This window comes from Protopterus annectens, chromosome 7.part1 (genome assembly GCF_019279795.1).
Source record: "Protopterus annectens isolate FY-2018-M chromosome 7.part1, PAN1.0, whole genome shotgun sequence".
NCBI lineage: Eukaryota > Metazoa > Chordata > Ceratodontiformes > Protopteridae > Protopterus > Protopterus annectens.
In genome coordinates, this window is record NC_056740.1 from 435,309,240 (window position 1) to 435,325,485 (window position 16,246).

The following is a 16,246-nucleotide window of genomic DNA, read 5'->3' on the forward strand; positions in this document are numbered from 1 at the left end:
TGCCTGCCCCATCGGATCCACCAGCATCCTCTCTGATCCAGGGGAAATCATAACCTTGTCATCTCCTTCATCATCAGATCCTGTGTCAAATCCATTGACTCTGGATCTGAGAGTTTGAAGCAAGTCTCCACCCATTCAGTTAAGTCTAAGCACTCTCAACTTCCCTCGTCGGCTTTTTCCAGATCCTCTAGAACAGGGGGGTGTCCAACCTTTTCAGTTACAAGGGCCGCATTGAGTCAACAGAAATGGTCTGGGGGCAAACGGCAAGTGAGGACCAAAAAAAAAAAAAAAAAAAAAAAGGTCTCTCACTCGCGTCATAAACTAAAGAGCAAAAGACCCCAGGTATATGCGGACTAATACAAAGTCAGCCCACTGGCTGTATTGTAGGTGAATTTGAACAATAAATAAATTAATAAATGCATAATATTTGCCCTAAAATTCAATATCTCATTCTAATTATTAAAAAAAACAGTTAAATCTAACATCTTAGTTTATTTGTAAAAAAAATTAACAGGTACAAACCTTTCAATTTGTATGAGATCATACCTGTGATTTTGCTGGTTTCCATGTCTTCCATCATGTCCTTAATGCACATATGTTGTCCAAAGCGCTCATGAATTCTTCTGTTTCTAGCTTTGCAATCTGTCCCTGAAATATGGCACTGGCAATATCAGGAATTATGAGACTTTTACTTCTTAAAAAATGAACAATTTTTATTTTTACATTTGTTTCACTGTCACTAACAGACGGTACAACACGTTTAACTTTGGTTCACCCACTTACTGTGGAGACACAAAGAACATGGTAGTATGCCAAAACACACTCCAGTTTCACAAGGTAAACTCACACATGCTGTTTTGCAGTTGCCTCTCCAATCTGCATTTCTCAAATTTAAACAAATAATTGACTTTATAATAAAATAGTAGTGGCAATATTTACCAGTTCACAAGGGTGCAGCCAGGCACAGACCTTTGCAGAATTCAAACTTATTGGTCCTAGTTAAGTGTCCATATCAGGAGGTTCAGGCTGTCAAGTCAGGATTGTTCTTTTGTGTAGTAGACAAACATTATGAGCATAACCTTTTTAATGTGAAGACTGAGCTTGTCTTTTTGATACCAGTGCATCTATATCGGGTTTGATAGATGTAGTGGCGATGCGAAGAGTATTTTCAAGATGCTCATCTGAAATTTTTCTTCTGATTTTATTTTTTGTATGCTTCATACGAGAAAAAAACTGCTCGCAAATGTATGTACTCCCCAACAGAGATGTCATGAACAGGGCATGTTCGTGAAGTGATGGATATTTTTCTTTGGGTAGGTATAACTTATAAAAGTCAAATAAAGATGCTTGCAGAAATTTTTCTTTAAGTTGCATATCTGACTGCAATTCTATGCATTCCAGTTGCAGGTTTGCAGGCAACATGTCGATGTCAACTGAGAATGGAGTAGCAAATATACTGAACTGTTGTTGGTGTTTTCTAAAATCTTGAAATCTGCTCTCAAACTCCTGTGCTAAACTATTAAGTAATGCCGCATATTTTTCAGTATTTGCATGGCTTTGCTCAGATAGTGTTGCAAAGTGAATGAAGCTATTGTTCTTAATCTGACTGTGCCACAATTTCAGTTTCATTTCAAATGCCGTCACTGTTTGAAACATGTCATTTATTAATAGATTTTCCCCTTGGAGGCGCAAGTTCAGGTCGTTTAAATGAGCAGCGATGTCTACTAAGAAGGCTAAATCAGCCATCCAGCTTGCACTTTCAAATTCAGGTACAGGCTTTCATTTTAACTCCATAAAGGACTTTATTTCATCTCGTAAGTCATAGAAGCGTTTCAGCATTTTTCCACGACTTAACCACCTCACTGTAGTAAAGTACAAGATGTCTCCATAGGTAGATTCCAAAGTAGTCAGAAACTCCTGAAACTGGTGGTGATTTAATCCTCTGGATCTTATAAAATTTATTGTTTTAACAACAACATTCATAACATTTTCCATTTTTAAAGTCTGTGCAGACAAAATTTCTTGATGTATAATGCAGTGGTACTTCATGAAACGCACATTACTGATCTGTTTTGCATCTTCTTCCATCAGTGTTGTTAGTCCTTCCCTCTTTCCAACCATAGCTGGAGCACCGTCAGTTACTATGCCAGACAGGTTTGTGATGGTCAAGGAAAATCTTGCCAGTGTTTCTTTTACTGCCTTGTACAGATCAGCAGACTTCGTTGTGTCTTTCAGTGGAACCATACAGGCCAGTTCTTCAGTAATATTGAAATCGTTGTCAACACCAGGAATAAATATGGCAAGTGGTGCCGTATCTGTAACATCAGTGCTGTCATCCAACGCTATGGAGTAATACTTGAAAGTTGCACACCGAGATTCCAACGCATTTTCAATAGATTTGGCTATATCTTCCACACGCCTTGCGATTGTCTGGTGTGATAAACTGATTTTAGAAAATTCTGATTTTTTTTTCAGGGCAAATTATGTCTGCTACACTTTCAAGGCATTCTTTAACAAATTCACCATCGGCAAATGGCTTGGATTTTTTCGCAATTAAATTTGCTACAACATAACTTGCCTTCAGTAAAGAATCCGGTTGAGTAGCTGATTTTCGAAACAGCTGTTGTTGAAATGTAAGACTTTTTTTAATTCTGATATTTTCTGTTTACAGGACACTCCTTGCAATTCACTTAATTTGGGGTGCGTTTGAATATAATGCCTTTTCAAATTGTAGTCCTTGAAAACGGATACCACTTCTCTGCACACTAAACAAAGTGCTTTATTGTGCGATTCAACAAAGAAGTACTCATCAGTCCATTTTTCCTGAAAGACTCTTCTTTCATCTGCTATCTTGCGTTTCACGGTTTTGGTTTGACCAGATGCAGAAGCCATCTGAAAAGTAAAAAAGGAGTAACTTAACTACTTTATTCCTAGTTATATAATTTTTAAAACAATGGCTAACAATTTACATTAAAAAATAAGGAAATAAAAATTAAAACTATCCATACTTGTAGTAGTATATGTTAATGGTGTTCAAGGGATCATTTCACATCTGCAAAATAACACAAAAATATCCCTGGGGTGAATTTACAGTTACCCATCCAGTTGGGCAGATTACATATGAGGAGGGCTAGTGAGACACTTTGTTTCATTTGTAGTACTAATGCCATTAGTCTTCAAAACAGCCATTACGCATAAAGCACATCACATTTACTGTGACTGTTGGTCTGTACTCTGTGCCAGTAATACTGGGCATTTTGAAAAGTTCTTCATAATTCATGAAATTCAGATGGACTGCGATAGAGCTATGAACATGTATGGTTAGCTGCATGTAATCAACAGTTTCTTACTGCTACAAGAATGGCAGCTTTCAATGACATAATCAGAGCTGTACCATCAAGTTTCAAGTTAAATACTGTGTACTTTGCATGCTACCCAAGAAAAGTCATTCACTTGCAATGAGAAAAACTGGCACACACTGACACTGTCATTAATTCACTACTACTGTACTACCAATTCACACTGCGAAAACCACTCCAGCCGTCCCAAGTAGGTAAAATGTCAACATTAGCAGCCCTACAGTATTACAATCCACAAAATTAAGCCAACAAATTTGCAATAAAGTAAAGAATTCACATCACCGACTTAATAAAACAATTCTGAATAAGAGGGTCTCACCCAAACAAATGACTGGTGCCATACACATGACCGCAAGCCGAATGCCAACAAATGCATCATCATCCCTTTTGGGCCAAAGTTTTGGGGAAAGCGGTTGTGAGGCTGCCAGCCCAGCTAGATGTTATTTTGTACAATGTACATAATTCTATGTGTCATTTTTAAATATTAATATGCTTCCTATGCTTGTCTTACAAATGTAAAAAAAAAACTATACATATGTGTATATTAAACTATTGGTGCAGAAGTGTGTGTTGAACTGTATGTTCTGTACTGAGCTTCAAGAATGTAACCAGTGTACCCTGCTGGGAAAGAGCAGAAATGTGTGTATATTGTATAATAACTATATACCTATGCAGATGTGTGCTGTAAGGTAGAAGTTGGAACATACAGAGTTAAATTTGCCAACACTAAGAACAGAAGTGAATTGTTTTACAACTGGCTGTATTGATAGAGAAGGAGTTATTTGGCAAATGCTAGCTAACAAATTAAGTGAATTGTTTTATGACTGTGTTTATCTCATCAACAAGACAGGATGTCTACACTGCAGCCAGAAGTTCTTTTGTGTGGAAACAGACAAAATGACAGGTTTCAAATGTAAAACTGTTTACTACTGTTTTATGACTTCCAGTTCCAGGGCTTAGGCCAGGGGCCTTAGGCACATTTCTGAGAGATAAGTAACCTCTCTTAGGGACAGATTGCAATATAGCAAGATTAGTAGATGTTTTCTGTATTTTGAGACTGTCCTGCAATGTTTTTTAACATATTTCCTGCAATTCTGAACTGTGTCACTTTATTCATTGAGTTATTGAATATTGTATTATTCTTTTTATTGTTTATTATTAAATATATTTAAAAACCTTTTAATTGTGGCTAGTTTGTTTATTTAAAAGTATTTTTTGTCATAATGCCTTGTTTTGTATGTAATTTGCACTCATGATGCTTACTTCAGTAATTGCAACAGGCAATTGTGAAATTCAGGAATGCTTCAAACACTTCAAGCACGAATGCATTGAGATGTTCACAGACTAGCTTACATAGTCAGTTAACAGACAGACATGCAGACAGATACCTACTGGAAAAGGCCACAATCAATATATATACATATTGACCTCTGTTTCATATTAGTTTGATGGACGTTCACTAGACTACAGATTTTAACACCCCTTTCTTTTGAGTCATTTTGCCTAGTATAGACAGCACTGAGGAATAACCAATGGAACAGTATAACAAACTGAAATATCGTAATGAATTATTCAGACTGTATAATTACCAAGTAATTTTACAAATGAGTCAGCATAGTTCAATTAGGGTTACAACCTGTCCCACTTTGCGAGGGACAGTCCCTCTTTGGGCAGTTGTGTCCTGACAAAAAATTAAAAAAATGGCAAATGTCCTGAGATTTTATCTGCCTAAGCAGCAGACACCTCCAAAGCAGACACCCAAGCAACTGCTACCCCAAAACAAAACACGTGCAACACATATCTCACAAAGCCAGTGTACCGAGCAGTCACAGCCCTTAAGACTAAACAACACATCTGATACACTTGTAATAGGTGACTCTATCGTCAGGCACACTGACGTCCCGCTCACCAGGCAGAACAAGGAGAGGGTCACGGTGAGCAGCCTGTCGGGCGCTAGGATCCGCCACATAACACAAGCACTCAGGTCACTGAAAGGCAAGTACAAATATGACTCAGTCATTGTCCATGCTGGTGTGAATGACCTGAGACGTACCTCCCTGGACTGCATGAAAAGAGACATAAAGGAGCTCTCTGAGCATGTAGACCAGGCTGGCATGACCCTGCCCTTGAGTAGCATCTTACCCTCACCAGGCCCATAATTGAGTACAATGCCCCTTTTGGGATGTACCTTACCAGACACCTGCAGCAATTGGAAAGACCCCAAAAGTACCTCACCAAGAGGATCAAAGGGCTCAAACAGATGCCATATGCTGCCCGGTTAAAGAAACTCCAGCTCTACTCAGTGGCATACCGCCTGTTCAGAGGCAATCTGTGCTTGACGTATAAAGCCATGTCCAACCCGGAATTAATGGACATGCTGCACCTCAGAAAATTCAAATCCCATCAAGCTACGCACTCGAGAGACTTGAACCTCAGCACTGAAATAAATAGGACATGCTGGAGGGACAAATTCATAACCCAGAGGCTCCCTTCACTCTGGAATAAAATCCCAGTCCAGGTTAGGCAGAGTCCCTCATTGACTCTCTTCAAGAGGAATCTTGATGAGTGGATGGGCGATCGTAGGTTTACCCCGGGTATCATTTCTGTGTCACTGTTAGACAGAGACACAGTATACTAACCTCGAAAAAGGGCATAGCAAAATAAATTTAAAATGGGTGGTGAAAGCCAAACACATTCTGGCTAGGCTTATAAATGCCCTAGGGCAGATAGCCTAGTATGAACCTATGAACCCACCTCAGTTAGGGCAGAATGGGAGGAGGGGTAGTAATATACTGGAGGGGGTCACTTTGGCAGAGACTGTTTCACTTGTGTAATATGCTTATATTTATTAATGACTAATATTCACACCTCCTAATTAGACCGTGGTGGTGGTGCTGCGGTTGTGTGTTGCTGTCTGGTTCAATTCTCAGCTATAGCGTCTTCAGTGTGGAGACATGCGTGAATGGGCGTACCTTCGTTGAAGGTTGTGCGTCAGGGCTGGTAACTCGGCACGTAAAAATCAGCTACCAATCTTTAGCAGACTGGAGTTCCGCTGTGGCGACCCCTAACCAGGAAAAGCCAAAAGACACTAGTGACTACAACAACATTCACATCTCCTAATTGTGTATTTTCCTTTTCTTCTCCACTATCAGACAGGAATTAAATTTGGTCCAAATAACAGTGTATTCTGTATTTATCCACAATTCATTTTTATCCTGCAGCTATTTCCTTATTGTCATTCAGACACACACATTGATTACTCTCATCTGTTACCTCCATTTTCTATGTCCTGTACCAAAATTCTTCCTAGTGTAACTACATTTACGTGCCAAATACAAACATTTTGTTATAAAATAAGAGTAACTATCCCCAGAACATTGTTGTGGTCCAAATGACAAGAACCCCTTCCCTCCAAAAAGACTGTTTGTACTCTATCAGAAACGTTTGCAATATCGACCTGAAACATAAACATCACACTCAAATTGCTTGGCCAACTTTACAATTCCCACAAACAGTAGAAATCTATCCGTTAACACTGTATTAGAAAAAAATATTAATGTTTTGTGTCTGTCTCCCACTGTCTACTCTTCTTTTTCTTTGAGGTTACTTTATTTCTTCACCCCCTCCCCTTCTGTTACAGTACATTCATTTCCATCATCGTAAGTCTCATTAGCCAGGACAGAAGAGAAATTTGATGCTTACTTTTTGGCTGTGGCCACACTCTTCACAAGTTAAGTAAGGACAAGTTTGCTTAAAATATCCTGTTTTACACAAAGAAAGCAGTCCTTTATTTTTTAAGACACAACTACTATAATGCTTGAAAGTTTGATTATCGAGGTGTTTTAAATTTTCACTACAAACAACTCCACATTACCTTCCCAGACCCAAGTCCAAAAATATTTTCTGAAAACTGTGCACAGCTTTACAATGTAGTTGTATCAATTATGCCGAAAAACAATGCAAACCATACAACCAAAAAACACACAACACTTGCAGGAAATGATACATTTTCTTTTTACTAGTTGTTTTATGCTTACAGACATACTGTGTACTATAACTAATACAGTCATGCTCCCTGAATCCATCAGTCCTGTAATTCTTTCCCCTCTTCTCTCTGCCACATTGCATTTGACAAGTTTAGTAACAGCACAGTCGCAGATTCTATCTACAGTTCTAGTGCTTAGAAATCCAGCATTGTTACATTCTCCAGACATTATTTTTTGTACACTTTGCAAGCTAACAGTAATAGTTCTTAAATATAATATTGCTGTCTCTATTTGTGTTGTACCTGGCTATATGTTCTTTTCTATAACTTTAAAATAAATCAGCTTAGTTAACTTTTTTCATGTTTGGAGGCAAAGCAGCATAATTAGGAGAAGGTGTTTTTTTTTTAGTCTTTAAAAATGCAAAGCAGTCACTGTCTGTATTCACTTACTTTCGGAAAGTAAAATACTCCTGTACGTCTGAAATTACTTGTAATTCACCAGTAACTACATGACATGTAGTTGGATAAGGTACACATACTAAAACTAACCCTTGTAGAAGGTCTCCAACCTGTGGTCTGTGCATAATTTTACAGAATAAACAATCTTTTTTTCCCCAGAGACTAGAAAGCTGAAGCATGTTTATTATACTGTACATACAGTTGCTGTGTCCAGCTATCATGACCACTCCCCCCCCCCAACATCCACCCCATACCACAAAACCTGATAGGGCAAGAAATCTGGTAAAGCCTAACAAGATGCAACATACAATGTTACAACTTCATGTTTCTTGCTACTTGCAAAATATCAGCCAGGCTAACGTCTACCCCACTCAACCACTATTAATTATTACTACCAGATTCCAAACATGGACATCGATGAAGGAAGGTTGTCTTGATGGACTACCACCTCACCAACCTTTCAGGCTACACCGCAGAATAACTAAGCACACTTCCAAACCCATAAGTATTACTGACAAAATGATCTTTCCACAGACCATGCCATAGTTTGGAGATTTATAGTACATATTACACTTCTGACACATTCTGGCAATCCCTTTTCTTGTCTCACTGTCCTTTCAGACTAAATACTGTTAAAATACTGTTCTTAGATCTTCAAAAAGATTGTGCTGAGTAGCATATGAGTGAAAAATTATACAAATTCTAACAGACGCTACATAGTATTGAATAATGCACTCTTCAATGCATTTGCATTTACAGATAAGTATGCAAACATAAACTGCTCACATAACTGCTCCCTTTCACATCAGGAATTCTAATAGGAAGCTTTGTATCTCATACTCCCTTACTGGGGTATTGTTAGACTTAACTCCTTGCTGTCCACCTTATATAGTGCCCATGTACCACTACCTGTGGCAAATTATTTGGCAAATTATTTGGCATACCAGCAAGTATGAGTCAGGAAGAACAGCTGCAACCTCAGTGTTACAATTTCTTATGACACCAGGTGGAGAAAATTCTGTGATTTGTAATTATATGGATATTACCTTGCATCTATCAAAAGATTTAACCTAAGGCAATCTACTGTACTTGTAGTTGCAAATGTTTACAAATATCATCAGCTTCAGTCTGAAGCAATCTTAAACACGGCAACAGCAATTTCTTTTCTTCATACAGAATACAGAATAGGGCAACCTCTGCTCATTATAGTGTATGTATACTAATTTTACTGTTGTAAGAACCTGGCTTATAACAAACTATAAAATAAGGAATGCTGGCAATTAAACAGTGACTAATAAAAATGACATATTCTGAGAAATAGCTTATTTTCCTTCAAACACGTACCAATATCCCAGTCCAGCTAATGTCTTATCCTTGTTCCCACCACAGTAGTAGGTGCAGTAGTAGTATAAAGGGAGCAGACACAGTGTCAAAATACTTAGCTTACCTTTTGCTATGTTGTAGTGTAGTCAGTGTGTACTCCGAAATAAAATAAATCCTCTCTCCACGATCTCGCTCCTTCCTTCAGCTTTACCAGAAATATAAAAAACGACCGAACGGTGTTTTCGCGCATGCGCATACCAGCGGAAAGACGCTGGCATGAAAAAAATGTGAAAAAAAGAAAGTTGGCGCATGCACAGAACAGCAAAAGTATGCAGGCGTGTAAACACACGGAAAAAAAGTTAAATTAAATTTAAGGGTCACGGGCCGCATGGAAGAGCTCTGAGGGCCGCATGCAGCCCGCGGGCCGCGGGTTGGACACTCCTGCTCTAGAAGTTGGTCCAAGGCAGACATAGACAGGATGCTGAGGAGATTCCTCAAGGCCCAGATCCAGATGGGAGTAGTATCAGCTCCATCCCCTGCCGGATCCATGACCTACCTGGGCCATACCTTCAGGACTCCTTCTCTGATCTGACCCTCAGCTTCAGATTTACAGGTTTCAGGACCCCATTGTGTGTCGGGTTCGGTATTGGGGAAGCTTTCTTCCTCAATGCTGATGATACCCTTGATCAGCCCTGTTCCTTTTCCCTCAGAGCAGAGCAGATCTCATCACCATGCCTGGTCCAGGGGAGTGGGATTGGTTCTGTCTTTTTCTGAGCCACATCTTCCCATAGGCGCCTCATGGAATCATTGACTAAAGACACTGACTTTGATGAAAGGGAAGGACCCACCTGAAGATGTCTCCTTCTGGAAATTTTGAAGCAAAAGGGTGGGTAGCCTGCCCAACCTCCTTTTTCCAAGGAGTCAGTGCTCTTGGAGGCATTCAGGGTGGGCCCATCTGCATCCTGGGTGACCCCCCCCCCTGCCAGACAACCTCATTGACTTGGTTTCACATTGGGCATGGAGGGAACCAGACAGCATCAAGCCCATTCCCAAGGGCCCCAACAGGTTTCTGATTCCATCAGCAGACAGAAAGCATTGGATTAAGGGTCCTGTAGTTGATGCCATTGTGGTAGCAGCAGCCACTAAAAAAGAATTAGCAGAGGAGACTGCCAATGTCCATCTGCCTAACAAGGAGTCTAGTGCATTGTACAGGATCAGAAAGTGCGCTTACACCTCAGCCACTTTTGCACTGAGGTCGCTAAATTACCTTGCTCACTTTACCCGGCTGCAGGGAGATCTGATCAAGGAGCTTTCAGTTTCTCTCTCTGAGTCCATGCCTGCGGAGGACTTCAAGAAACTTTCTCCCAGGCTGGCCACTCTGTTATCTGTCACCAATTCCTAGATAAGGCTAATTTCCCATGCAACGGAAGGTACCTCATGAGCTGCTGGTTTATGACTATCCCTAAGAAGGCATGCCTGGATGAGACTATGTGATTTTGTGGAGCTCTTTAAGGTATCCTTTGTGAATGCCCGCTATGATGGCTCTTATCTGTTTGGGCTGTAAGTTAGAGACACTCTCACCCACATCAAAAAGAATGGGAAGGCTCTTTCTGCTGTAGGAATCACATTTTCTATGCCTCAGAGGTCCTTCTCCAGGAAGCAATGTGGAGGCAAGAAAATGTGGTTTCATAAATCCCAAGGGCCTTTCCAAGAGCTACTCGGGGAACCTCCTCTAGAGGCAGAGGAGGAGGGTTTAATGGTAGGTGCCACCCTAGAGGCAGAGGGGGCCCACAAAACCAGGGCTTCAGAGACACCTTCTCCAGCAAGCCCTATCAGTGCTCCTGAAGCACTGCCTGACTCTCCATCTCTGAAGGCAGTTGGGGGTCAACTTGCTATGCACTCAGAAGCCTGGACCCACTTGACTCAAAATCCCTTTGTGCTAAGCATAATATCCAGAGGCTACTATGTTCCCTTTTTCCTCCTTCCTCCAAACACCAACAAGAAACTCCCCAATGTGCCACTCAGTCAGAGGGAGCAGGCAGCACAGGAGTTTCTAAAACTGCAAAAACAAAGAGGATTTGGAATCTACTTCCACTTCTTTTTGTTGTCGAAAAAGACAGGGGCCTAAGACCCATTCTGGATCTTAGCTAGTTTAATTGTTATATAAAGAAGTCAAGGTTCCAAATGGTTATGGATCAGTCCATTCTGCCACTGTTGTGCAAGGACGATTGGATGTGCTCAGTAGATCTCAAGGATGCATACTATCACATCAAAATATACAGATGCTTCAGGAAATACCTGCACTTTTGGCTGGGAGCCAATCATTTTTGGTTCAGGAAGCTGCCCTTTGGGCTCACCACAGTCCCCCAGCTGTTCACCAAATGTGTGGCAGTCATAGCAGCTCACATGAGACTCAAAGGATTCCAGGTGTTTCCATACCTAGATGATTGACTCCTTACCAACCCTACAAGGCATCAACTTATCCAAACCAGAGATTACTTAATCCAACTTTCACACTCCTTAGGCATCACTATAAACCTAGACAAATCCAATCTGACTCCTGTGCAGAACCTAGAATTTATTGGAATGCAGCTGAACATGAGGGATCAAATAGCTTCTCTTCCCTTGCACTGCATAACAACACAGAGGAATCAAATCCGGGAATTGTTATCCCACCAGTCCTGCCCTGCTTGGTTAGTCTTACAAGCCCTTGGATCCATGTCAGCAGCAAGTCTGTCAGTCCCTCTAGCAAGGTTCTTTGTGCAGATTTTTCAGTGGACATTGGCAGTGAAATTGTCCATTCTCTATCAGCTGCTATCTTTTCCCATCAGATTGACACCTTTTTGCAAATGTCACATCAGCTGGTGGATTCAGTCAGACAATCTCCTTATAGGCAGATCCTTCTTAACCCCCCTCTTCAATAGCCACAGTGACCACAGATGCCTCCCAGTTTGGGTGGGGGGGGGCATTACAACGGGAACATTGTCCAAGGCGTGTAGTTCTCCATCGAGACCAAGTTGTATATCAATGTCCTAGAGATGAAAGCAGTTTTCCTAATTTGCAAGCCTTTCAGGACACTCTCCCCTTGGGGACTATTGCAGTTCACACTGACAACATGTCTGTAGTCTGGTACATCAACAAGCAAGGATGAACCCATTCGTACACCTTGCGCAGGGAGGCCATGAAAGTGTGGGAATGGCTGATGTCTTTGGACTGCTTTCTGATTGCAATGCACATTCAGGGGAAAGCTAATGACTTGGCAGACAGACTCAACAGATCAATCCTGATTCCACACAAGTGGTCCCTCAGTCAGTCAGTGGTGAACTTGATATTCAAATGCTGGGGTCAACCTTGCTGCAACATTTTTGTCTCTCCCCTCAACAACAAATGTAGCAAGTTTTTCACTCTGATCCCCTCTCCGGAGGAGTCCCAGAGGGACGGCCTGGTGCATGATTGCCCATGGGTCTCCTGTATGTTTATCCCCCTCTTCTGCTTATCCCGAAGTTTCATCAGAAGGCAAGCAGGCTGAAGAGCTTAGTCATCCTCATTGTCTCCTTCTGATCTTGACAGATATGGGTCCCCTTCCTCTGGTCTCATCTGAAATATCCTTCATGGATATTGGAGCCCAGACAGGATCTCCTTTCTCACCCATCAGGAATGTGGCACCTGATTCTTCGTGCTGTCAGAGTGACTGCTTGGTTTCTCCACTTCCAACCCTAACAAGACAATCCAAGCTCACTTATTTGGTCCATAACACAATTCTAGCCTCACAAAAGACTACTACTAAGAAAATTTACACCAGCAAGTAGAAATTGTTCACTGTTTGGGCTATAAGTAGGAATCTCATCACCAATCTTGGATATTCTGCTTTTTATTAGTACCCTGTTTAAGGAAGAAGCTAGCTTCTCTGCCATCAAGCTTCAATTAGCTGGAATTTCTAATTTTCATGCTGCTAGTCAATCTTGCTCCCTGTCTCCTTTTAGATTATGCAGATCTTTTATGAAAGGTATTTTCTTGTTGAGACCTCCCATCAAGGACCCCTCTCCATCTTGGGACCTCACTGTCGTGCTGCAGGGTTTGACACAGGGACCCTTCAAACCAGCTTTCAGTTGCGACATGAATTTTTTTGTCATGGAAGACAATCTTCTTAGTGGACATTATGTCAGTGAAGAGAATTTCCAAACTACAGGCTTTATCTTCCAAACCCCCTTACATAATTTTTGATAGGGACAGGGCTTCTATATGTAGCAATCCTTCCTTTATGTCTAAAGTGGCCAAGGAAATCAACATCAGTTAGTCCATTCACTTACAGGTGTTCTTTGTAATTTTTTCTAATAAAGGGGTGTATGTTCTACATCTTCTCAATGTTCATAGACAATTGTGTTTCTGTCTGCACAGAACTAGACAACATAGGAAGTCTCACCAACTGATTGTAGCTTTCTCAGCTAACAAATTGGGCCAAGCAGTTTTCAAAATCAATTTAGTAAAATGGATAAGTGGTGTATCTCTTTCATTTACTCACAGGAGGGCCTATAACTACCTTGACCTCCTAGGGCACATTCCATGAGGGCTATGACTACTTCTTCTGCCTTCTCATCTAGAACCTACATTGATGATATTTGTGCAGCAGCTAAATGGTCTAATAGTCACACCTTTGTGGCACACTATGAGTTTGATATCATTTCTAGGAGCAGGGCTTCCTTTGGCTCAATGGTGCTCCTGCATATCCTTCCATGAGGGCCACCTGGGAATCACATTTCTGGAGACACTGATCCTATCGTGAAGAGGAATGAAGAAGACAACATCAGATTAGAAAGTTATGTCTTACCATAACATGGCATCTGTGTTGTCTATCTTTATACCTCCTAACGTTCCTACCCATCCATCCCTCTGCCTCATTCTTCTAGAGTATTGGGGAACATGGCAGGACTACTAGGTCCCATGTCTGAGCCTCATCTGTCATTATTCTTTACTGTTGGGGTTATGGATGTATGGAATCAGCAAACTCAATCTGAGGTGCTTGGGTGGCTGTAGAGCATTATGGGTAAGATGGAGGAGTTCGAGAGTCGGATCAAAGTCTGGAGAATGTGGCCGAGCCAGATGCAAGGGCCAGATACGAGACCCTATCGTGAGGAGGAATGAAGATAGACAACACAGATGCCAAGTTGGTAAGACATAACTTTCTAATTTTTTATGTTTTGGAAAAAAATGTGGGTATCAAGGGGATGAACTGCAGAATAATTTGGACAACAAGGAGTATCACTGGCAAACTTTATTAGAAGCAAATAAATTACCTGAGTTCTGAGATATGTTTTCTGTACTTCTGGTTTATTTGTTTAAAATCTGTTGAGAAAATTCTTGGGAAGGTGAGCCATATGTTGTAATTTATGTTCTGTTGTCCTGTCTTTGCTGTTCAAATATACTGTGCTCATGGGCTTTCTGGAATTATGTAGAATTTGTAATATTTATTTGTTTGTTAACTGGGTTGGTGAACTGGTGCAAGTCCATTTTCAGATCAGAAACAAAGTAATGGTTAATTGCATACATTTACAATGTTGTAATGTTGTGGTGTTTACAATGATATACAATGGATAAATAGAGAACTGACTTATTCTACTCACAGTGTAGTAACAGAACTTCAAATAAACTGGCAAAACTAAGAAATGTTTAATCAGAAGTAATACAAATAATATTCTTAGAGTAAATTCTAATGTATGCATAAATACATAAAACAGCATAGTTTACTTAGTGCAGGAAGCAGAACAAATTCATCTATTTAAAGAAGAGTTTGATAATAGAGTAGGATAGAGTTAAACAGTGGATACGGAGTGGGGATTCCCCAAGGAATGGATTCACTGGGTGCAAGGGCTGCTTCAAGGTGTACAAGTGAGGGTGAAGGTGAGGGTTATGTTATGTTGTCCATTCACTACTGAGTGTGGGATGAGGCAGGGATGCCCAGTGTCTCCCCTTCTATTTGCACTGTATATCAAACCTCTGGCTGATTTGATATGAACCTTGGAGTTAAGAAGATTTTGGTGGAGAGAATAGGAAGAGAAGGAGATTTTATTGTGCACTAATGATGTGATGGTATTGTTGATACTTCCGAGAAGGACATAGGGAAATTGTAAGAGATTTTAAAAGCAGTTGGTGCAGTATCTGGATATAAAGTGAACAAGGAGAAAACTAAGGCCCTTAGGGTATAAAGTGATGGTAAGGCCTCAATATTGGAAAAGGATGACAGAATGTGGGAGAGTTAGCTTAGATACTTCGGCCTGTGGATAAGTGACACATTGCTGAAATCTGTCAGGGTCACATATGATAAGGTGTATGCCAGAGTTAAAAAAAAACAACTACAGAAATATAAGGCAATTAAACTGAATTTAGATCAAAGACCCTGAGTGATAAGAATATGTATCCTGTTGCAATTTACATTTGCAGGTCAAGCTTTCTGGTCATTACTGGAGTTAATGCTATGAATAAAAGTGAATTAGCTCTTCCAAGAGCTTCTGTGGGATGGGGAGAAGCCTCAAGTGGTATGGGAAAAAGTATGTGAGGATAGGAAGAAAGGTGGATTGGAGGTTCTGGATTTGTGTACTTACTTACAGGCTTAACTACTGGCTAATATTCTTAGCATAGTAGACACAGGATACTTGGCAGACTGGAAACAAATGATAATTGGGAGGAAGGAAAACCAGGCTAGAAGGGGAGGTTTAATCTCCACTTTGCTGGAAGCCAGAGATGAGGAACTACAGTTGTAATGGACTGCAAAATGTATTCTGCAGTAACTGGAGAGATCCTGAATGGATGAAGTGGAGGAAAAGAATAGCAGTCATATGGGGGTATGGGGGGAATTAAGAAGATGAGAGGGATAGGAACTATAGTTGGAGATGGTGAACTAAACAAAATGCTGTAGGTTTTTGGACTCATTTGCTGGAAGATGACAGATTAAAAACATAGGGAAAAGTGCATCAGGAATATCATTCAGATAGGACATTAAAATTGGAGTTTTGAGGATTAAAAAGTGCCTGGAGTAAGATGGAAAGTGACTTTGGAAGTGGACAGAATACACCCCTACCTCTTCAAGAGATAGAAAATGTGGAGGCTGGAAGTTAGAACACCA